We start from the raw sequence: 23,898 nt of genomic DNA on the forward strand, positions 1-23,898 counted from the left end.
ATAGCGGTGTAGGTATTTCCATGTTCATACAGATAGCGGTGTAGATATTTCCATGTTCATACATATAGCGGTTTAGATATTTCCATGTTCATACAGATAGCGGTGTAAATAATTCCACCTTTATAGAGATGGCGGTGAAAATATTTCTATGTTCATACAGATGGCGGTGTAGATATTTACATGTTTATAGAGATGTCAGTCTAGATATTTTCTGGTTTATACAGATAGCGGTGTAGATATTTCCATGTTTATAGAGATAGCGGTGTAGATATTTCCACGTATATGCAGATAGCTGTGTAGATATTTCCATGTTCATACAGATAGCGGTGTAGATATTTCCATGTTCATACAGATAGCGGTGTAGATCTTTCCAAGTTCATACAGATAGATGTGTAGATAATTCCACCTTCATAGAGAGGGCGGTGTAGATATTTCTATGTTCATACAGATGGCGTTGTAGATATTTCCATGTTTATAGAGATGGCGGTGTAGATATTTCCATGTTTATGCAGATGGCGATGTAGATATTTCCATGTTTATAGAGATGGCGGAGTAGTTATTTCCATGTTTATGGAGATAGCGGTGTAGATATTTCCATGTATATGCAGATAGCTGTGTAGATGTTTCCATGTTCATATAGAGAGCGGTGTAGATAGTTCCATGTTCATACAGATAGCGGTGTAGATATATCCATGTTCATACAGATGGCGGTGAAGTTATTTACATGTTCATACAGATAGCGGTGTAGATATTTCCTTGTTTATAGAGATGGCGGTGTAGATATTTCCATTTTTATACAGATGGAGGTGTAGATATTTCCATGTTTATAGAGATGGCAGTGAAGATATTTCCATGTTTATTCAGATGACGGTGTAGATATTTCCATGTTTATAGAGATGGCCTTGTAGATATTTCCGTGTTTATACAGAAAGCGGTGTTGATATTTCCATGTTTATACAGATAGCGGTGTAGATATTTCCATCTTAATACAGATGGCGGTGTAGATATTTCCATGTTCATACAGATGGTGGTGCAGATATTTGCATGTTCATACAGATGGCGATGTAGATATTTCCAAGTTTATAGAGATAGCGGTGTAGTTATTTCCACCTTTTAGAGATAGCGGTGTAGATATTTCCACGTATATGCAGATAGCTGTATAGATATTTCCATGTTCATACTGATAGCGGTGTAGATATTTCCATGTTCATACAGATAGCCGTGTAGATATTTCCATGTTCAAACATATAGCGGTTTCGATATTTCTATGTTCATACAGATAGCGGTGTAAATAATTCCACCTTTATAGAGATGGCGGTGTAAATATTTCTATGTTCATACAGATGGCGGTGTAGATATTTACATGTTTATAGAGATGTCAGTCTAGATATTTTCTGGTTTATACAGATAGCTGTGTAGATATTTCCAAGTTGATAGAGATAGAGTTGTAGATATTTCCATGTTTATACAGATGGCGGTGAAGATATTTCCATGTTTATACGGATAGCGGTGTAGATATTTCCATGTTTATACAGAAAGCGGTGTAGATATTTCCATGTTTACACAGATAGTGGTGTAGATATTTCCATGTTTATGTAGATGGCGCTGTAGATATTTACATGTTTATAGAGTTGGCGGTCCAGATATTTCGATGTTTATAGAGATAGTGGTGTATTTATTTCCATGTTTATATAGACTGCGGTGTAGATATTTCCATGTTTATAGAGATAGCGGTGTAGATATTTCCATGTTTATACAGATAGCGGTGTAGATATTTCTATGTTTATACTGATGGCGGTTTGATATTTCCATGTTTATATAGATAGCGGTGTAAATATTTCCATGTTTATACAGATAGCGGTGTAGATATTTCCATCTTAATACAGAAGGCGGTGTAGATACTTCCATGTTCATACAGATGGTGGTGCAGATATTTCCATGTTCATACAGATGGCGATGTAGATATTTCCAAGCTTAAAGAGATAGCGGTGTAGTTATTTCCAACTTCATGGAGATAGCGGTGTAGATATTTCCACGTATATGCAGATAGCTGTGTAGATATTTCCATGTTCATACAGATAGCGGTGTAGATATTTCCATGTTCATTCAGATAGCGGTGTAGATATTTCCAAGTTCATACAGATAGCGGTGTAGATAATTCCACCTTCATAGAGAGGGCGGAGTAGATATTTCTATGTTCATACAGATGGTGGTGTAGATATTTCCATGTTTATAGAGATGGCGGTGTAGATATTTCCATGTTTATACAGATGGCTGTGTAGTTATTTCCATGTTTATAGAGATAGCGGTGTAGTTATTTCCAGGTTTATGGAGATAGCGGTGTAGATATTTCCATGTATATGCAGATAGCTGTGCAGATGTTTCCATGTTCATACAGATAGCGGTGTAGATAGTTCCATGTTCATACAGATAGCGGTGTAGATATTTCCATGTTCATACAGATGGCGGTGAAGTTATTTACATGTTCATACAGATGGCGGTGTAGATATTTCCATGTTTATAGAGATGGCAGTGTAGAAATTGCCATGTTTATACAGATGGAGGTGTAGATATTTCCATGTTTATAGAGATGGCGGTGAAGACATTTCCATGTTTATTCAGATGACGGTGTAGATATTTCCATGTTTATAGAGATGGCCGTGTAGATATTTCCATGTTTATACAGAAAGCGGTGTTGATATTTCCATGTTTATACAGATAGCGGTGTAGATATTTCCATCTTAATAGAGATGGCGGTGTAGATATTTCCATGTTCATACAGATGGTGGTGCAGATATTTCCATCTTAATACAGATGGCGGTGTAGATATTTCCATTTTCATACAGATGGTGGTGCAGATATTTCCATGTTCATGCAGATGGCGATGTAGATATTTCCAGGTTTATAGAGATAGCGGTGTAGTTATATTCAACTTTATAGAGATAGCAGTGTAGATATTTCCACGTATATGCAGATTGCTGTGTAGATATTTCCATGTTCATACAGATAGCGGTGTAGATATTTCCATGTTCATACAGATAGTGGTGTAGATAATTACATGTTCATACAGATAGCGGTGTAGATATTTCCATGTTCATACAGATAGCGGTGTAGATATTTCCATGTTCATACAGATAGCGGTGTAGATAAATCCACCTTCATAGAGAGGGCGGTGTAGATATTTCTATGTTCATACAGATGGCAGTGCAGATATTTACATGGTTATAGAGATGGCGGTCTGGATATTTTCTGTTTTATACAGATAGCGGTGTAGATATTTCCATGTTTATAGAGATAGCGGTGTAGATATATCCAATTTTATACAGATAGCGTTATAGATATTTCCATGTTCATACAGATAGCGGTGTAGATATTTCCACGTTTATAGGGATGGTGTTGTAGATATTTCCATGTTCATACAGATGGCCGTGTAGATATTTCCATGTTTATAGGGATGGAGGTGTAGATATTTCCATGTTTATAGAGATGGCGCTTTAGATATTTCCATGTTCATAGAGATGGCGGTGTAGATATTTCCATGTTCATACAGATAGCGGTGTAGATATTTCCATGTTCATACAGATAGCGGTGTAGATATTTCCATGTTCATACAGATAGCGGTGTAGATATTTCCATGTTCATACAGATAGCGGTGTAGATATTTCCATGTTCATACAGATAGCGGTTTAGGTATTTCCACGTTCATACAGATAGCGGTGTAAATAACTCCAACTTTATAGAGATGGCGGTGTAAATATTTCTATGTTCATACAGATGGCGGAGTAGATATTTGCGTGTTTATAGAGATGTCAGTCTAGATATTTTCTGGTTTATACCGATAGCGGTGTAGATATTTCCAAGTTTATACAAGTAGCGCTGTAGATATTTCCATGTTTATACAGATGGCGGTGTAGATATTTCCATGTTTATACAGATAGCGGTGTAGATATTTCCACGTTTATACAGAAAGCGGTGTAGATATTTCCATGTTTACACAGGTAGCGGTGTAGATATTTCCATGTTTATAGAGGTAGCGGTGTATTTATATCCATGTTTATACAGATAGTGGTGAAGATATATCCAAGTTTACAAAGATACCCGTGTGGATATTTCCATGTTTATACAGATAGCGGTGTAGATATTTCCATGTTCATACAGATAGAGGAGTAGATATTTCCATGTTCATACATACAGCGGTGTAGATATTTGCATGTTCAGACAGACAGCGGTGTAGATATTTCCATGTTCATACAGATAGCGGTGTAGATATTTCCATGTTTATACAGATAGCGGTGTAGATATTTCCATCTTAATACAGATGGCGGTGTAGATAGCTCCATGTTCATACAGATGGTGGTGCAGATATTTCCATGTTCATACAGATGGCGATGTAGATTTTTCCAAGTTTATAAAGATAGCGGTGTAGTTATTTCCAAATTTATAGAGATAGCGGTGTAGATATTTCCACGTATATGCAGATAGCTGTGTAGATATTTCCATGTTCATACAGATAGCGGTGTAGATATTTCCATGTTCATACAGATAGCAGTGTAGATCTTTCCAAGTTCATACATATAGCGGTGTAGATAATTCCACCTTCATAGAGAGGGCAGTGTAGATATTTCTATGTTCATACAGATGGCGGTGTAGATATTTCCACGTTTATAGAGATGGCGGTGTAGATATTTCCATGTTTAAACAGATGGCGGTGTAGATATTTCCATGTTTATAGAGATGGCAGAGTAGTTATTTCCATGTTTATGGAGATAGCGGTGTAGATATTTCCATGTATATGCAGATAGCTGTGTAGATGTTTCCATGTTCATACAGAGAGCGGTGTAGATAGTTCCATGTTCATACAGATAGCGGTGTAGATATTTCCATGTTCATACAGATGGCGGTGAAGTTATTTACATGTTCATACAGATGGCGGTGTAGATATTTCCATGTTTATAGAGATGGTGGTTTAGATATTTCCATGTTTATACAGATGGAGGTGTAGATATTTCCATGTTTATAGAGATGGCGGTGAAGATATTTCCATGTTTATTCAGATGACGGTGTAGATATTTCCATGTTTATACAGATGGCGGTGTAGATATTTCCATGTTTATACTGACAGCGGTGTAGATATTTCCATGTTTATACAGATTGTGGTGTAGATATTTCCATCGTAATACAGATGGCGGTGTAGATATTTCCATGTTCATACAGATGGCGATGCAGATATTTCCAAGTTTATAGAGATAGCGGTGTAGTTATTTCCAACTTTATAGGGATAGCAGTGTAGATATTTCCACGTATATGCAGATAGCTGTGTAGATATTTCCATGTTCATACAGATAGTGGTGTAGATATTTCCATGTTCATACAGATAGCGGTGTAGATATTTCCACATTTATAGAGATAGAGGTGTATTTATTTCCATGTTCATACAGATAGCGGTGTAGATATTTCCATGTTCATACAGATAGCGGTGTAGGTATTTCCATGTTCATACAGATAGCGGTGTAGATATTTCCATGTTCATACAGATAGCGGTGTAGATAATTCCACCTTCATAGAGAGGGCGGTGTAGATATTTCTATGTTCATACAGATGGCGGTGTAGATATTTACATGTTTATAGATATGGCGGTGTAGATATTTTCTGGTTTATACAGATAGCGGTGTAGATATTTCCATGTTTATAGAGATAGCGGTGTAGATATTTCCAATTTTATACAGATAGCATTGTAGTTATTTCCATGTTCATATAGATAGCGGTGTACATATTTCCACGTTTATAGAGATGGTGGTGTAGATATTTCCATGTTCATACAGATGGCGGTGTAGATATTTACATGTTTATAGAGATGTCTGTCTAGATATTTTCTGGTTTATACAGATAGCGGTGTAGATATTTCCAAGTTTATAGAGATAGCGTTGTAGATATTTCTATGTTTATACAGATTACGGTGTAGATATTTCCATGTTTATACTGATGGCGGTGTAGATATTTCCATGTTTATACAGATAGCGGTGTAGATATTTCCATGTTTATAGAGATAGCGGTGTAGATATTTCCAATTTTATACAGATAGCATTGTAGATATTTCCAAGTTCATACAGATGGCGGTGTAGATATTTCCATGTTTATAGAGATGGAGGTGTAGATATTTCCATGTTTATAGAGATGGCAGTGTAGATATTTCCACGTTTATAGAGATGGCGGTGTAGATATTTCCATGTTCATACAGATGGCAGTGTAGGTATTTCCATGTTCATACAGATAGCGGTGTAGATATTTCCATGTTCATACAGATAGCGGTGTAGGTATTTCCATGTTCATACAGATAGCGGTGTAGATATTTCCATGTTCATACATATAGCGGTTTAGATATTTCCATGTTCATACAGATAGCGGTGTAAATAATTCCACCTCTATAGAGATGGAGGTGAAAATATTTCTATGTTCATACAGATGGCGGTGTAGATATTTACATGTTTATAGAGATGTCAGTCTAGATATTTTCTGGTTTATACAGATAGCGGTGTAGATATTTCCATGTTTATAGAGATAGCGGTGTAGATATTTCCACGTATATGCAGATAGCTGTGTAGATATTTCCATGTTCATACAGATAGCGGTGTAGATATTTCCATGTTCATACAGATAGCGGTGTAGATCTTTCCAAGTTCATACAGATAGATGTGTAGATAATTCCACCTTCATAGAGAGGGCGGTGTAGATATTTCTATGTTCATACAGATGGCGTTGTAGATATTTCCATGTTTATAGAGATGGCGGTGTAGATATTTCCATGTTTATACAGATGGCGATGTAGATATTTCCATGTTTATAGAGATGGCGGAGTAGTTATTTCCATGTTTATGGAGATAGCGGTGTAGATATTTCCATGTATATGCAGATAGCTGTGTAGATGTTTCCATGTTCATATAGAGAGCGGTGTAGATAGTTCCATGTTCATACAGATAGCGGTGTAGATATTTCCATGTTCATACAGATGGCCGTGAAGATATTTACATGTTCATACAGATAGCGGTGTAGATATATCCTTGTTTATAGAGATGGTGGTGTAGATATTTCCATTTTTATACAGATGGAGGTGTAGATATTTCCATGTTTAAAGAGATGGCAGTGAAGATATTTCCATGTTTATTCAGATGACGGTGTAGATATTTCCATGTTTATAGAGATGGCCTTGTAGATATTTCCGTGTTTATACAGAAAGCGGTGTTGATATTTCCATGTTTATACAGATAGCGGTGTAGATATTTCCATCTTAATACAGATGGCGGTGTAGATATTTCCATGTTCATACAGATGGTGGTGCAGATATTTGCATGTTCATACAGATGGCGATGTAGATATTTCCAAGTTTATAGAGATAGCGGTGTAGTTATTTCCACCTTTTAGAGATAGCGGTGTAGATATTTCCACGTATATGCAGATAGCTGTGTAGATATTTCCATGTTCATACTGATAGCGGTGTAGATATTTCCATGTTCATACAGATAGCCGTGTAGATATTTCCATGTTCAAACATATAGCGGTTTCGATATTTCTATGTTCATACAGATAGCGGTGTAAATAATTCCACCTTTATAGAGATGGCGGTGTAAATATTTCTATGTTCATACAGATGGCGGTGTAGATATTTACATGTTTATAGAGATGTCAGTCTAGATATTTTCTGGTTTATACAGATAGCTGTGTAGATATTTCCAAGTTGATAGAGATAGAGTTGTAGATATTTCCATGTTTATACAGATGGCGGTGAAGATATTTCCATGTTTATACGGATAGCGGTGTAGATATTTCCATGTTTATACAGAAAGCGGTGTAGATATTTCCATGTTTACACAGATAGTGGTGTAGATATTTCCATGTTTATGCAGATGGCGCTGTAGATATTTACATGTTTATAGAGTTGGCGGTCCAGATATTTCGATGTTTATAGAGATAGTGGTGTATTTATTTCCATGTTTATAGAGACTGCGGTGTAGATATTTCCATGTTTATAGAGATAGCGGTGTAGATATTTCCATGTTTATACAGATAGCGGTGTAGATATTTCCATGTTTATACTGATGGCGGTTTGATATTTCCATGTTTATATAGATAGCGGTGTAAATATTTCCATGTTTATACAGATAGCGGTGTAGATATTTCCATCTTAATACAGAAGGCGGTGTAGATACTTCCATGTTCATACAGATGGTGGCGCAGATATTTCCATGTTCATACAGATGGCGATGTAGATATTTCCAAGCTTAAAGAGATAGCGGTGTAGTTATTTCCAACTTTATGGAGATAGCGGTGTAGATATTTCCACGTATATGCAGATAGCTGTGTAGATATTTCCATGTTCATACAGATAGCGGTGTAGATATTTCCATGTTCATTCAGATAGCGGTGTAGATATTTCCAAGTTCATACAGATAGCGGTGTAGATAATTCCACCTTCATAGAGAGGGCGGAGTAGATATTTCTATGTTCATACAGATGGTGTTGTGGATATTTCCATGTTTATAGAGATGGCGGTGTAGATATTTCCATGTTTATACAGATGGCTGTGTAGTTATTTCCATGTTTATAGAGATAGCGGTGTAGTTATTTCCAGGTTTATGGAGATAGCGGTGTAGATATTTCCATGTATATGCAGATAGCTGTGCAGATGTTTCCATGTTCATACAGATAGCGGTGTAGATAGTTCCATGTTCATACAGATAGCGGTGTAGATATTTCCATGTTCATACAGTTGGCGGTGAAGTTATTTACATGTTCATACAGATGGCGGTGTAGATATTTCCATGTTTATAGAGATGGCAGTGTAGAAATTGCCATGTTTATACAGATGGAGGTGTAGATATTTCCATGTTTATAGAGATGGCGGTGAAGACATTTCCATGTTTATTCAGATGACGGTGTAGATATTTCCATGTTTATAGAGATGGCCGTGTAGATATTTCCATGTTTATACAGAAAGCGGTGTTGATATTTCCATGTTTATACAGATAGCGGTGTAGATATTTCCATCTTAATAGAGATGGCGGTGTAGATATTTCCATGTTCATACAGATGGTGGTGCAGATATTTCCATCTTAATACAGATGGCGGTGTAGATATTTCCATTTTCATACAGATGGTGGTGCAGATATTTCCATGTTCATGCAGATGGCGATGTAGATATTTCCAGGTTTATAGAGATAGCGGTGTAGTTATATCCAACTTTATAGAGATAGCAGTGTAGATATTTCCACGTATATGCAGATTGCTGTGTAGATATTTCCATGTTCATACAGATAGCGGTGTAGATATTTCCATGTTCATACAGATAGCGGTGTAGATAATTACATGTTCATACAGATAGCGGTGTAGATATTTCCATGTTCATACAGATAGCGGTGTAGATATTTCCATGTTCATACAGATAGCGGTGTAGATAATTCCACCTTCATAGAGAGGGCGGTGTAGATATTTCTATGTTTATACAGATGGCAGTGTAGATATTTACATGGTTATAGAGATGGCGGTCTGGATATTTTCTGTTTTATACAGATAGCGGTGTAGATATTTCCATGTTTATAGAGATAGCGGTGTAGATATATCCAATTTTATACAGATAGCGTTATAGATATTTCCATGTTCATACAGATAGCGGTGTAGATATTTCCACGTTTATAGGGATGGTGTTGTAGATATTTCCATGTTCATACAGATGGCCGTGTAGATATTTCCATGTTTATAGGGATGGAGGTGTAGATATTTCCATGTTTATAGAGATGGCGCTTTAGATATTTCCATGTTCATAGAGATGGCGGTGTAGATATTTCCATGTTCATACAGATAGCGGTGTAGATATTTCCATGTTCATACAGATAGCGGTGTAGATATTTCCATGTTCATACAGATAGCGGTGTAGATATTTCCATGTTCATACAGATAGCAGTGTAGATATTTCCATGTTCATACAGATAGCGGTTTAGGTATTTCCACGTTCATACAGATAGCGGTGTAAATAACTCCAACTTTATAGAGATGGCGGTGTAAATATTTCTATGTTCATACAGATGGCGGTGTAGATATTTGCGTGTTTATAGAGATGTCAGTCTAGATATTTTCTGGTTTATACCGATAGCGGTGTAGATATTTCCAAGTTTATACAAGTAGCGCTGTAGATATTTCCATGTTTATACAGATGGCGGTGTAGATATTTCCATGTTTATACAGATAGCGGTGTAGATATTTCCATGTTTATACAGAAAGCGGTGTAGATATTTCCATGTTTACACAGGTAGCGGTGTAGATATTTCCATGTTTATAGAGGTAGCGGTGTATTTATATCCATGTTTATACAGATAGTGGTGAAGATATATCCAAGTTTACAAAGATACCCGTGTGGATATTTCCATGTTTATACAGATAGCGGTGTAGATATTTCCATGTTCATACAGATAGAGGAGTAGATATTTCCATGTTCATACATACAGCGGTGTAGATATTTGCATGTTCAGACAGATAGCGGTGTAGATATTTCCATGTTCATACAGATAGCGGTGTAGATATTTCCATGTTTATACAGATAGCGGTGTAGATATTTCCATCATAATACAGATGGCGGTGTAGATAGCTCCATGTTCATACAGATGGTGGTGCAGATATTTCCATGTTCATACAGATGGCGATGTAGATTTTTCCAAGTTTATAAAGATAGCGGTGTAGTTATTTCCAAATTTATAGAGATAGCGGTGTAGATATTTCCACGTATATGCAGATAGCTGTGTAGATATTTCCATGTTCATACAGATAGCGGTGTAGATATTTCCATGTTCATACAGATAGCGGTGTAGATCTTTCCAAGTTCATACATATAGCGGTTTAGATAATTCCACCTTCATAGAGAGGGCAGTGTAGATATTTCTATGTTCATACAGATGGCGGTGTAGATATTTCCACGTTTATAGAGATGGCGGTGTAGATATTTCCATGTTTAAACAGATGGCGGTGTAGATATTTCCATGTTTATAGGGATGGCAGAGTAGTTATTTCCATGTTTATGGAGATAGCGGTGTAGATATTTCCATGTATATGCAGATAGCTGTGTAGATGTTTCCATGTTCATACAGAGAGCGGTGTAGATAGTTCCATGTTCATACAGATAGCGGTGTAGATATTTCCATGTTCATACAGATGGCGGTGAAGTTATTTACATGTTCATACAGATGGCGGTGTAGATATTTCCATGTTTATAGAGATGGTGGTTTAGATATTTCCATGTTTATACAGATGGAGGTGTAGATATTTCCATGTTTATAGAGATGGCGGTGAAGATATTTCCATGTTTATTCAGATGACGGTGTAGATATTTCCATGTTTATACAGATGGCGGTGTAGATATTTCCATGTTTATACTGACAGCGGTGTAGATATTTCCATGTTTATACAGATTGTGGTGTAGATATTTCCATCTTAATACAGATGGCGGTGTAGATATTTCCATGTTCATACAGATGGCGATGCAGATATTTCCAGGTTTATAGAGATAGCGGTGTAGTTATTTCCAACTTTATAGGGATAGCGGTGTAGATATTTCCACGTATATGCAGATAGCTGTGTAGATATTTCCATGTTCATACAGATAGTGGTGTAGATATTTCCATGTTCATACAGATAGCGGTGTAGATATTTCCACATTTATAGAGATAGAGGTGTATTTATTTCCATGTTCATACAGATAGCGGTGTAGATATTTCCATGTTCATACAGATAGCGGTGTAGGTATTTCCATGTTCATACAGATAGCTGTGTAGATATTTCCATGTTCATACAGATAGCGGTGTAGATAATTCCACCTTCATAGAGAGGGCGGTGTAGATATTTCTATGTTCATACAGATGGCGGTGTAGATATTTACATGTTTATAGATATGGCGGTGTAGATATTTTCTGGTTTATACAGATAGCGGTGTAGATATTTCCATGTTTATAGAGATAGCGGTGTAGATATTTCCAATTTTATACAGATAGCATTGTAGTTATTTCCATGTTCATATAGATAGCGGTGTAGATATTTCCACGTTTATAGAGATGGTGGTGTAGATATTTCCATGTTCATACAGATGACGGTGTAGATATTTACATGTTTATAGAGATGTCTGTCTAGATATTTTCTGGTTTATACAGATAGCGGTGTAGATATTTCCAAGTTTATAGAGATAGCGTTGTAGATATTTCCATGTTTATACAGATTACGGTGTAGATATTTCCATGTTTATACTGATGGCGGTGTAGATATTTCCATGTTTATACAGATAGCGGTGTAGATATTTCCATGTTTATAGAGATAGCGGTGTAGATATTTCCATCTTAATACAGATGGCAGTGTAGATATTTCCATGTTCATACAGATGGTGGTGCAGATATTTCCATGTTCATACAGATGGCGATGTAGATATTCCCAAGCTTATAGAGATAGCGGTGTGGTTATTTCCAACTTTATAGAGATAGCGGTGTAGATATTTCCACGTATATGCAGATAGCTGTATAGATATTTCCATGTTCATACAGATAGCGGTGTAGATATTTCCATGTTCATACAGATAGCGGTGTAGATCTTTCCAAGTTCATACAGATAGCGGTGTAGATAATTCCACCTTCATAGAGAGGGCAGTGTAGATATTTCTATGTTCATACAGATGGCGGTGTAGATATTTCCATGTTTATAGAGATGGCGGTGTAGATATTTCCATGTATATACAGATGGAGGTGTAGATATTTCCATGTTTATAGAGATGGCGGTGAAGATATTTCCATGTTTATTCAGATGACGGTGTAGATATTTCCATGTTTATAGAGATGGTGGTGTAGATATTTCCATGTTTATACAGAAAGCGGTGTTGATATTTCCATGTTTATACAAATAGCGGTGTAGATATTTCCATCTTAATACAGATGGTGGTGTAGATATTTCCACGTTCATACAGATGGTGGTGCTGATATTTCCATGTTCATACAGATGGCGATGTAGATATTTCCAAGTTTATAGAGATAGCGGTGTAGATATTTCCATGTTCATACAGATAGCGGTGTAGATATTTCCACCTTCATAGAGAGGGCGGTGTAGATATTTTTATGTTCATACAGATGGCGGTGTAGATATTTACATGTTTATAGAGATGGCGGTCTGGATATTTTCTGGTTTATACAGATAGCTGTGTAGATATTTCCAAGTTTATAGAGATAGCGTTGTAGATGTTTCCATGTTTATAGAGATAGCGGTGTAGATATTTCCATGTTTATACAGATGGCGGTGTAGATATTTCCACTGATATACAGATAGCGGTGTAGATATTTCCATGTTTATACAGAAAGCGGTGTAGATATTTCCATGTTTACTCCGATAGTGGTATAGATATTTCCATGTTCATAGAGATGGCGGTGTAGATATTTCTATGTTTATACAGATGGAGGTGAAGATATTTCCATGTTTATAGAGATGGCGGTGTAGATATTTCCAAATTTATAGAGATAGCGGTGTAGATATTTTCATTTATATGCAGATAGCGGTGTAGATATTTCCTTGTTTATACAGATAGCGGTGCAGATATTTCCATGTTTATACAGATAGCGGTGCAGATATTTCCATCTTTATAGAGATAGCGGTGTAGATATTTCCGTGTTCATACAGATAGCGGTGTAGATATTTCCGTGTTCATACAGATAGCGGTGTAGATATTTCCGTGTTGATACAGATAGCGGTGTAGATATGTCCATGTTCATACAGATAGCGGTGTAGATAATTCCACCTTCATAGAGAGGGCGGTGTTGATATTTCTACGTTCATACAGATGGCGGTATAGATATTTACTTGTTTATAGAGATGGAGGTGTAGATATTTCTATGTTTATACAGATGGAAATGTAGATATTTCCATGTTTATAGAGATGGCGGTGTTTATATTTCCATGTTTATTCAGATGACGGTGTAGATATTTCCAAGTTTATAGAGATGGCGGTGTAGATATTTCCATGTTTATACAGAAAGCAGTGTAGATATTTCCATTATAATACAGATGGCGGTGTTGATATTTCCATGTTCATACAGATGGCAGTGCAGATATTTCCATGTTCATACAGATGGCGATGTAGGTATTTCCATGTTTATAGAGATAGCGGTGTAGGTATTTCCAACTGTATACAGATAGCGGTGTAGATATTTCCATTTTCATGCAGATAGCTGTGTAGATATTTCCATGTTCATACAGATAGCGGTGTAGAGATTTCCATGTTCATATAGATAGCGGTGTAGATATTTCCGTGTTCATACGGATAGCGGTGTAGTTATTTCCATGTTCATTCAGATAGCAGTGTAGATATTTCCATGTTCATACAAATAGCGGGGTAGATATTTCCATGTTCATACAGAACTCGGTTTAGATAATTCCACCTTCATAGAGAGGGCGTTGTAGATATTTCTATGTTCATACAGATGGAGGTTTAGATATTTCCATGTATTTAGAGAGGGCTGTGTAGATATTTCCATGTTTATACAGATGGCGGTGTAGATATTTCCATGTTGATAGAGATGGCGGTGTAGATATTTCCATGTTTATTCAGATGGCGGTGTAGATATTTCCATGTTTAAAGAGATATCGGTGTAGATATTTCCGTGTTTATACAGAAAGGGGTTTAGATATTTCCAGGTTTTCACAGATAGCGGTGTAGATATCTCCATGTTTATACAGATAGCGGTGTAGATATTTACATGTTTATAGAGATTGCGTTGTAGATATTTCCATGTTTATTCAGATGGCGGTGTAGATATTTCCATGTTTATAGAGATGGCGGTGTAGATATTTCCATGTTGATACAGATAGTGGTGTAGATATTTCCAAGCTCATACATATAGCGGTGTAGATATTTCCTTGTTCATACAGATAGCGGTATAGATATTTCCATCTTCATACAGATAGCAGTGTAGATAATTCCACCTTTATAGAGATGGCGGTGTAAATATTTATATGTTCATACAGATGGCGGTGTAGATATTTACATGTTTATAGAGATGGCAGTCTAGATATTTTCTGGTTTATGCTAATAGCGGTGTAGGTATTTCCAAGTTTATAGAGATAGCGTTGTAGATATTTCCATGTTTATACAGATAGCGGTGTTGATATTTCCATGTTTATACACATAGCGGTGTAGGTATTTCCATCTTGATACAGATGGCGGTGTAGATATTTCCATGTTCATACACATGGCGGTGCAGATATTTCCATGTTCATACAGATGGCGATGTAGATATTGCCATGTTTATGGAGATAGCTGTGTAGTTAATTCCAACTTTATACAGATAGCGGTGTAGATATTTCCACGTATATGCAGATAGCTGTGTAGATATTTCCATGTTCATACAGATAGCGGTGTAGATATTTCCACGTTCATACAGATAGCGGTGTAGATATTTCCATGTTCATACAGATAGCGGTGTAAATAATTCCACCTTTATAGAGATGGCGGTGTAAATATTTATATGTTCATACAGATGGCGGTGAAGATATTTACATGTTTATAGAGATGGCAGTCTAGATATTTTCTGGTTTCTACAGATAGCGGTGTAGGTATTTCCAAGCTTATAGAGATAGCATTGTAGATATTTCCATGTTTATACAGATAGCGGTGTAGATATTTCCTTGTTTATTCAGATGGCGGTGTAGATATTTCCATGTTCATACAGATAGCGGTGTAGATAATTCCACCTTCATAGAGAGGGCGGTGTTGGTATTTCTATGTTCATACAGAAGGCGGTGTAGATATTTCCATGTTTATAGAGATGGCAGTGTAGATATTTCCATGTTTATACAGATGGCGGTGTAGATATTTCCATGTTCATCCAGATAGCGGTTTAGATATATCCATGTTCATACAGATAGCGGTGTAGATAATTCCACCTTTATAGAGATGGCGGTGTAGATATTGCTATGTTCATACAGATGGCGGTGTAGATATTTATATGTTTATAGAGATGGCGGTCTAGATATTTTCTGGTTTATACAGATAGCGGTGTAGATATTTCCATGTTTATAGAGATAGCGGTGTTGATATTTCCAATTTTATACAGATAGCATTGTAGATATTTCCATGTTCATACAGATCGCGGTGTAGATATTTCCACGTTTATAGAGATGGTGGTGTAGATATTTCCATGTTCATACAGATGGCGATGTAGATATTTCCATGTTTATAGAGATGGAGGTGTGGATATTTCCATGTTTATACAGATGGCGGTGTACATATTTCCATGTTTACACAGATGGCGGTTTAGACATTTCCATGTTTACACAGATAGCTGTGTAGACATTTCCATGTTTACTCAGATAGCATTGTAGATATTTACAAGTTTATACAGATGGCGGTGTAGATATATCCATGTTTACACAGATAGCATTGTAGATATTTACATGTTTATAGAGATGGCGGTGTAGTTATTTCCATGTTTATACAGATAGCGGTGAAGATATTTCCATGTTTACACAGATAGCAGTGTGTATATTTCCATGTTTATACAGATAGCGGTGTAGATATTTCCATGTTTACACAGATATCTTTGCAGATAATTCAATGTTTATACAGATAGTGGTGTAGATATTTCCATATTTATACAGACAGCGGTGTAGATATTTCCATGTTGATACAGATAGCGGTGTAGTTATTTCCGTGTTGATACAGATAGCGGTGTAGATATTTCCATCTTAATACAGATGGCGGTGTAAATATTTCCATGTTCATACAGATGGCGGTGTAGATATTTCCATTTTCATAGAGATGGCGGTGTAGATATTTTCATGTTCATAGTGATGGTGGTGTAGATATTTCCATGTTCATAGTGATGGTGGTGTAGATATTTCCACGTTCCTACAGGTGGCCGTGTAGATATTTCCATGTTGATACAGATAGAGGTGTAGCTATTTACATGTTTATAGAGATGGCGGTCTAGATATTTTATTGTTAATACAGATAACAGTGTAGGTATTTCCATGTTTATAGAGATAGCGATGTAGATAATTCCAATTTTATACAGATAGCAGGGTAGATATTTCCATGTTCCTACAGATAGCGGTGTAGATATTTCCACGTTTATAAAGATGGCGGTGTAGATATTTCCATGTTCATACAGATGGTGGTGCAGATATTTCCATGTTCATACAGATGGCGATGTAGATATTTCCAAGTTTATAGAGATAGCGGTGTAGTTATTTCCAACTTTATAGAGATAGCGGTGTAGATATTTCCACGTATATGCAGATAGCTGTGTAGATATTTCCATGTTCATACAGATAGCGGTGTAGATATTTCCATGTTCATACAGATAGCGGTGTAGATATTTCCATGTTCATACAGATAGCGGTGTAGATATTTCCATGTTCATACAGATAACAGTGTAGATATTTCCATGTTCATACAGATAGCGGTGTAGATAATTCCACCTTCATAGAGAGGGCGGTGTAGATATTTCTATGTTCATACAGATGGCGGTGTAGATATTTCCATGTTTATAGAGATGGCGGTGTAGATATTTCCATGTTCATACAGATGGCGGTGTAGATATTTCCATGTTTATAGAGAGGGCGCTGTAGTTATTTCCATGTTTATGGAGATAGCATTGTCGATATTTCCATGTATATGCAGATAGATGTGTAGATGTTTCCATGTTCTTACAGATAGCGGTGTAGATAGTTCCATGTTCATACAGATAGCGGTGTAGATATTTCCATGTTCATACAGATGGCCGTGAAGTTATGGACATGTTCATACAGATGGCGGTGTAGATATTTCCATGTTTATAGAGATGGCGGTGTAGATATTTCCATGTTTATACAGATGGAGGTGTAGGTATTTCCATGTTTATAGAGATGGCGGTCTAGGTATTTCCATTTTTATTCAGATGACGGTGTAGATATTTCCATGCTTACACAGATAGCGGTGTAGATATTTCCATGTTTATGCAGATGGCGGTGTAGATATTTACATGTTTATAGAGTTGGCAGTCTAGATATTTCGATGTTTATAGAGATAGTGGTGTAGTTATTTCCAAGTTTATAGAGACTGCGGTGTAGATATTTCCATGTTTATACAGATAGCGGCGTAGATATTTCCAAGTTTATTCAGATGGCAGTGTAGATATTTCCATGTTTATACAGATAGCGGTGTAGATAATTCCATGTTAATACAGATGGCGATGTAGATATTTCCATGTTCATACAGATGGTGGTGCAGATATTTCCATGTTCATTGAGCTGGCGATGTAGATATTTCCAAGTTTATAGAGATAGCGGTGCAGTTATTTCCAACTTTATAGAGATAGCGGTGTAGATATTTCCACGTATATGCAGATAGCTGTGTAGATATTTCCATGTTCATACAGATAGCGGTGCAGATATTTCTTTCCATGTTCATACAGATAGCGGTGAAGATATTTCCATGTTCATACAGATAGCAGTGTAGATATTTCCATGTTCATACAGATAGCGGTGTAGATATTTCCATGTTCGTACAGATAGCGGTGTAAATAATTCCACCTTCATAGAGAGGGCGGTGTAGATATTTCTATGTTCATACAGATGGCGGTGTAGATATTTCCATGTTTATAGAGATAGCGGTGTAGATATTTCCAATTTTATACAGATAGCATTGAAGATATTTCCATGTTCATGCAGATAGCGGTGTAGATATTTCCACGTTTATAGAGATGGTGGTGTAGATATTTCCATGTTCATACAGATGGCGGTGTAGATATTTCCATGTTTACCCAGATAGCGGTGTAGACATTTCCATGTTTACACAGATAGCGGTGTGTATATTTCCATGGTTATGCAGATAGCGGTGTAGATATTTCCATGTTCATACAGATAGCGGTGTAGATATTTCCATGTTCGTACAGATAGCGGTGTAAATAATTCCACCTTCATAGAGAGGGCGGTGTAGATATTTCTATGTTCATACAGATGGCGGTGTAGATATTTCCATGTTTATAGAGATAGCGGTGTAGATATTTCCAATTTTATACAGATAGCATTGAAGATATTTCCATGTTCATGCAGATAGCGGTGTAGATATTTCCACGTTTATAGAGATGGTGGTGTAGATATTTCCATGTTCATACAGACGGTGGTGTAGATATTTACATGTTTATAGAGATGGCAGTCTAGATATTTTCTGGTTTATACAGATAGTGGTGTAGATATTTCCAAGTTTATAGAGATAGCGTTGTAGATATTTCCATGTTTATACAGATAGCTGTGTAGATAATTCCATGTTTATACAGATGGCAGTGTAGATATTTCTATGTTTATACAGATAGCGGTGTAGATATTTCCATGTTTATACAGATACTGGTGTAGATATTTCCATCTTAATACAGATGGCGGTGTAGATATATCCATGTTCATACAGAGAGCGGTGTAAATAATTCCACATTTATAGAGATGGCGGTGTAAATATTTCTATGTTCAAACAGATGGCGGTGTAGATATGTACATGTTTATACTGACAGCGGTGTAGATATTTCCATGTTTATACAGATACTGGTGTAGATATTTCCATCTTAATACAGATGGCGGTGTAGATATTTCCATGTTCATACAGATAGCGGTGTAGATATTTCCATGTTCATACAGATAGCGGTGTAGATATTTCCATGTTTATAGAGATAGCGGTGTACTTATTTCCAAGTTTATACAGATAGCGGTGTAGATATTTCCATCTTTATGGAGATAGCGGTGCAGATATTTCCATGATTATACAGATAGCGCTGTAGATATTTCCATCTTTATACAGATAGCGGTGTAGATACTTCCATGTTCATACAGATAGCGGTGTAGATATTTCCATGTTCATACAGATATCGGTGTAGATATTTCCATGTTCTCACAGATAGCGGTGTAGATATTTCCATGTTTATACAGATGGCGGTGCAGATATTTCCATGTTTCTAGTGACAGCGGTGTAGATATTTCCATGTTTATACAGATAGTGGTGTAGATATTTCCATCTTAATACAGATGGCGGTGTAGATATTTCCATGTTCATACAGATGGTGGTGCAGATATTTCCATGTTCATACAGATGGCGATGTAGATATTTCCAAGTTTATAGAGATAGCGGTGTAGTTATTTCCAACTTTATAGAGATAGCGGTGTAGATATTTCCACGTATATGCAGATAGCTGTGTAGATATTTCCATGTTCATACAGATAGCGGTGTAGATATTTCCATGTTCATACAGATAGCTGTGTAGATATTTCCATGTTCATACAGATAGCGGTGTAGATATTTCCATGCTCATAGAGATAGCGTTGTAGATATTTCCATGTTCATACAGATAGCGGTGTAGATAATTCCACCTTCATAGAGAGGGCGGTGTAGATATTTCTATGTTCATACAGATGGCGGTGTATATATTTACATGTTTATAGAGATGGCGGTCTTGATATTTTCTCGTTTATACAGATAGCGGTGTAGATATTTCCATGTTTATAGAAATAGAGGTGTAGATATTTCCAATTTTACACAGATAGCATTGTAGATATTTCCATGTTCATACAGATAGCGGTGTAGATATTTCCACGTTTATAGAGATGGTGGTGTGGATATTTCCATGTTCATACAGATGGCGGTGTAGATATTTACATGTTTATAGAGATGTCAGTCTAGATATTTCCATGTTTATACAGATAGCTGTGTAGATATTTCCATGTTTATACAGATGGCAGTGTAGATATTTCCATGTTTATACAGATAGCGGTGTAGATATTTCCATGTTTATACAGATATCGGTGTAGATATTTCCATCTTAATACAGATGGCGGTGCAGATATTTCCATGTTTATACAGATAGCGCTGTAGATATTTCCATCTTTATACAGATAGTGGTGTAGATACTTCCATGTTCATACAGATAGCGGTGTAGATATTTCCATGTTCATACAGATATCGGTGTAGATATTTCCATGTTCTCACAGATAGCGGTGTAGATATTTCCATGTTTATACAGATGGCGGTGTAGATATTTCCATGTTTCTAGTGCAGCGGTGTAGATATTTCCATGTTTATACAGATAGTGGTGTAGATATTTCCATCTTAATACAGATGGCGGTGTAGATATTTCCATGTTCATACAGATGGTGGTGCAGATATTTCCATGTTCATACAGATGGCGATGTAGATATTTCCAAGTTTATAGAGATAGCGGTGTAGTTATTTCCAACTTTATAGAGATAACGGTGTAGATATTTCCACGTATATGCAGATAGCTGTGTAGATATTTCCATGTTCATACAGATAGCGGTGTAGATATTTCCATGTTCATACGTATAGCTGTGTAGATATTTCCATGTTCATACAGATAGCGGTGTAGATATTTCCATGCTCATAGAGATAGCGTTGTAGATATTTCCATGTTCATACAGATAGCGGTGTAGATAATTCCACCTTCATAGAGAGGGCGGTGTAGATATTTCTATGTTCATACAGATGGCGGTGTATATATTTACATGTTTATAGAGATGGCGGTCTTGATATTTTCTGGTTTATACAGATAGCGGTGTAGATATTTCCATGTTTATAGAAATAGCGGTGTAGATATTTCCAATTTTACACAGATAGCATTGTAGATATTTCCATGTTCATACAGATAGCGGTGTAGATATTTCCACGTTTATAGAGATGGTGGTGTAGATATTTCCATGTTCATACAGATGGCGGTGTAGATATTTACATGTTTATAGAGATGTCAGTCTAGATATTTCCATGTTTATACAGATAGCTGTGTAGATATTTCCATGTTTATACAGATGGAAGTGTAGATATTTCCATGTTTATACAGATAGCGGTGTAGATATTTCCATGTTTATACAGATATCGGTGTAGATATTTCCATCTTAATACAGATGGCGGTGTAGATATTTCCATGTTCATACAGATGGTGGTGCAGATATTTCCATGTTTATACAGATGGCGATGTAGATATTTCCAAGGTTATAGAGATAGCGGTGTAGTTATTTCCAACTTTATGGAGATAGCGGTGTAGATATTTCCACGTATATGCAGATAGCTTTGTAGATATTTCCATGTTCATACAGATAGCGGTGTAGATATTTCCATGTTCATACAGATAGCGGTGTAGATATTTCCATGTTCATACAGATAGCGGTGTAGATATTTCCATGTTTATAGACATAGCGGTGTAGTTATTTCCATGTTTATACAGATACCGGTGAAGATATTTCCATGTTTACACAGACAGCCGTGTGGATATTTCCATATTTATACAGATAGCGGTGTAGATATTTCCATCTTTATGGAGATAGCGGTGCAGATATTTCCAAGTTTATACAGATAGCGGTGTAGATATTTCCATCTTTATACAGATAGCGGTGTAGAAATTTCCATGTTTATACAGGCAGCAGTGTAGATATTTCCATGTTTGTAGAGACAGCGTTGTAGATATTTCCATGTTTATACAGACAGCGGTGTAGATATTACCAAGTTTATAGACAGAGCGGTGTAGATATTTCCATGTTTGTAGAGACAGTGGTGTAAATATTTCCATGTTGATACAGATGGCAGTGTAGATATTTCCATGTTTATACAGATGGTGGTGTAGATATTTCCATGTTTATACAGATTGTGGTGTACATATTTTCATGTTCATACAGATGGCAGTGTACATATTTCCATATTTATACAGATAGCGGTGTAGATATTTCCATCTTTATAGAGATAGCGGTGAAGATATTTCCATGTTCGTACAGATGACAATTTAGATACTTCCATGTTTATAGAGATGGCGGTGTAGATATTTCCATATTTATAGAGATGGCGGTGTAGATATTTTCATGTTCATACAGATGGCGGTGTAGATATTTAAAAGTTTATATAGATTTTGGTGTAGATATTTTCATGCTTATAGAGATAGTGGCTTAGATACTTCCTTCTTTATACAGATGGTGCTGTACATATTTTCATGTTCATACAGATTGCGGTGTAGATATTTCCATGTTTATACATATAGCGGTGCAGATATTTCCATGTATATGCAGATAGTTGTGAAGATATTTCCATGTTTATACAGATGCCAGTGTAGATATTTCCATGTTTATAGAGATGGTGGTGTTGATATTTCCTTGTTTATACAGATAGCGGTGTAGATAATTCCATGTTTATTGAGATAGCGGGTTAGATATTTCCATGTTTGTACAGATAGCGGTGTAGATATTTCCAAGTTCATAGAGATGGCGGTATATATATTTCCATGTTTACACAGATGGCGGTGTAGATATTTCCATGTTTATACACATGGCGGTGTAGATATTTCCATGTTCTGAGAGATGGTGGTGTAGATATTTCCGTGTTCATACAGTTGGCGGTGTAGATATTTCCGTTTTCATACAGACTGCGGTGTAGGTATTTCCATCTGTAGACAGATGGCGGTGTAGATATTTCCATGTTTATTCAGATAGTGGTGTAGTTATTTCCATCCTTATACAGATAGCGGTGTAGATATTTCCATGTTTATAGACATGACGGTGTAGATATTTCCTTGTTTATACAGATAGTGGTGTAGATCTTTCCATGTTTACAGAGATAGCGGTGTAGATATTTCAATATTTATACAGTTGGCGGTGTATTTCCATGTTCATACAGATAGCGGTGCAGGTATTTCCATGTTCATACAGATGGCGATGTAGATATTTCCAAGCTTATAGAGATAGCGGTGTTGTTATTTCCAACTTTATAGAGATAGCGGTGTAGATATTTCCACGTATATGCAGATAGCTGTGTAGATATTTCCATGTTCATACAGATAGCGGTGTAGATCTTTCCATGTTTATACA

This window comes from Gorilla gorilla, chromosome 18 (assembly GCF_029281585.2).
Source record: "Gorilla gorilla gorilla isolate KB3781 chromosome 18, NHGRI_mGorGor1-v2.1_pri, whole genome shotgun sequence".
Lineage (NCBI taxonomy): Eukaryota > Metazoa > Chordata > Mammalia > Primates > Hominidae > Gorilla > Gorilla gorilla.